The following is a 2,733-nucleotide window of genomic DNA, read 5'->3' as shown; positions in this document are numbered from 1 at the left end:
CATGAGTTTTAGCATGGTCGTCTCGTTCGTGGTCGTCTGCACCCACATTCCCCGGCGGCGTGGAATTTCAGAGGGAAATTGGGATATAATAAAGAAATATATCTGAACCAGTGGCGTTTTTATATGTACAAAAGTGGTGGTGCACGAACAACTTAGATGTGTATATATAAGCTTCTTGTGCTTTTTTAAACACGTAAACAAATAGCTGTGGCTATCCCTGGTTCCGATAGAGAGAGAGAGAGAGAGGGGGGGAGGGAATAAGGAAAACACAGACACTCATCACCGAGGTCACAATATAAATCGATCCAGCAGAGCAATAGCCTATAGGCTAAACACAGAAGATCAACAAAAGATATGACATAAAATGAACTTACCGAAGCTGAAGTAGATGGTCAACTTCATTCATTTTCTTTCCGTTGTACTGATTTTATTCGCTATAAACTGCTCTCTCTCGTCTCCTCTTCACAACTACACTTTTCGCAGCACACGTACTTTACAGCCAATCAGCTCTCTGAATTATGAGATGACGTTTGGTGGGGTTGCCAGCACTTTTCCCCATGGTGATTATTTTTTTGCCGCACACATTGAATAGAAAAATTATCTGAGCATGCGCAGTGTCGTTTTTACAGCACCCATTCATTTTGAAAGCAGAGAGAGGGGCTTGCACCACATTAATCAACATGGCTCAATAGGCACACTGTGGACACTATACACACCAAAGTGCGTGGCGTGCATGAAGTGACTGCAACAAACACTACTATGATCGGTATGTTTGTGCTTTTAGCTACCGTATGCGGTGCAAGGTCGGTGTCATGGGGGGTCATTCGCGGGCCATGCCCCCCCAAATTAGTCACTGTGCCCCCCCAACACACGGCGGGCAAGCCTTGCCACTGTGCCGTTATTTTTTTTAGCTATGCTAACGGATATAAAGAGCTGTTTCTACACCAAGGTGGAGGAGAGTCCTCTCCTGTCAGACTGAGAGGATCTTATAACGTCAGCTCAGTGAGGTAAAGGACTCTCTCAGTGTTTAGATACTTCAATATTTAAAAATCTTCCCGGGGGAGCATGCCCCCAGACCCTCCTAGGAGGTTAGGTCCATCCCCACCTAAAACATGTTCACATGGATAGGATACTAAATACATTAGCACACTTTTTATATGGTGGCCTATGTCCATATGTTTCTGTTTTGGTGGTCGTGCCACAACCGTGCATGTCTGCACAAGTCATAGGTGCGCTATAAAATAGCACTACACCCCTGCAATGTGTGTGAAAGACAATAGACTTTACAGCATGTTTTTTAAATTGAAGTTGCGTTGGTGTTTGTGTGTTGGTTGTTTGTTGTCGGCAAATCGGCAGTGTGTGCCCCCCCCGTGGTAAATGATTGCCCCCCCGGCAATCATTTACCACGGGGGGCACACACTGCCGATTTGTCGATTTGTTCTAGAGCCGACCCTGATGCGGTGTGAATTATTTTGGTTAGAAAGCAGCAAATGTACAACAGGTCCTTTCTCTAGGTTCAACTCAATGCCCCTCCTCGACTCCTCTCTTCCCCTCCTCCGGGACTTGACCCGGAAATTGATCAAGACACGCTATGTTGAAGGACGTCCCAATCGCTAAAATGCACACGGAGGAGTCGAGGAGGGGTGAGGGAGGAGGCTTCCAGAGGAGACGAAAGGGAGGGTACACGAGAGCAGACTATGCGGAAGTGTTTTCACTACTCGCGTATAAAAGCCCCGCCCCCACCTTCAAAGCCTCTGCTCACTGCAGCTGATCCTACCGTTAAAGGAGGATCAGAGTCATTAAATGTTTAAAGTGCTTCATTAAGAGTAAAATATATTAAATATCTTAAACGAATGAGGAGATCATACTCTATAAAAACATTAAAATGTGTGAAATATACTTACAAATTCAATAATAATGTTTTGATTATAAAATAATAACTTAGCCTACAGTTCTTACTTGTGGTTTTTGATGCATGTGTGGTAGACCCACAGAACGTCAAACATTTAGGATATATACAAATACGGGTAGCATAAATAATACATATTTTAGTGATTTGTGTCTCTTCTGTTGGACAAATTAAATAACAACATCCAATACAAAAGTTGATCTGAAACAACAAGCTCAAATACCATAATGAAATGAATCCATCAATTATTATTATTGTTATGATTATAATTATAGCTTAAATGAAATGTTATAGCTGGAAAAACAAATACAGGACCGAAAATAATACATAGAAAACTATAATAAAAGAGATGAATGGAAGAGATGGACAAAATCATTTCAATGAGAAACTACATCCCAGGTTTGAAGGGATTTGTGTGGAGGGAAGTCCAGTGACAGGGGATAAAACTGCGCGCACCATAAGTAAAAGGCATTGTTTATGGTGACACTTGAGTGAACGAGAACATCCCAATTAATACGTGAGGACTCCTCTGTCCTTGCGTCTTACGGAGGCAGAGCTAAAATGCAAGGAAGGGACGTGACTGAGGGAAAGGAGGAGGTGAAATATTTAATTGAGTTGAGCCTTGTGTCTACACGTGATGCGCAGGCATCTGGCATAGTATTGAATGTTGGAGTTTTGGCAGGACTCAATACAAACCTAGTGGATATGTGTAAATCTCTGACATTATGGAGTTAAATATCAACTGTCAATCACCCCAGATGGGACTCGCACCCACAATCCCTGGCTTAGGAGGCCAGTGCCTTATCCATTAGGCCACTGTGGCT

At 43.0% G+C, this 2,733-nt stretch overlaps 1 non-coding gene across 1 annotated transcript; it reads right to left on the bottom strand.

Annotated features, from left to right (window-relative positions):
- Positions 1 to 2,659: 2,659 nt before the first annotated feature.
- On the bottom strand, positions 2,660 to 2,732 carry trnar-ccu (transfer RNA arginine (anticodon CCU)). The gene has a single exon. It is a non-coding gene; the product is annotated as a tRNA-Arg (tRNA).
- Position 2,733: the final 1 nt, after the last annotated feature.

Source organism: Notothenia coriiceps, unplaced genomic scaffold, assembly GCF_000735185.1.
Source record: "Notothenia coriiceps isolate Sejong01 unplaced genomic scaffold, NC01 NC01_scaffold00033401, whole genome shotgun sequence".
Classification (NCBI taxonomy): domain Eukaryota; kingdom Metazoa; phylum Chordata; class Actinopteri; order Perciformes; family Nototheniidae; genus Notothenia; species Notothenia coriiceps.
The sequence above is the reverse complement of the archived record's forward strand: the minus strand, read 5'-3'. Positions and strand labels throughout refer to the sequence as shown.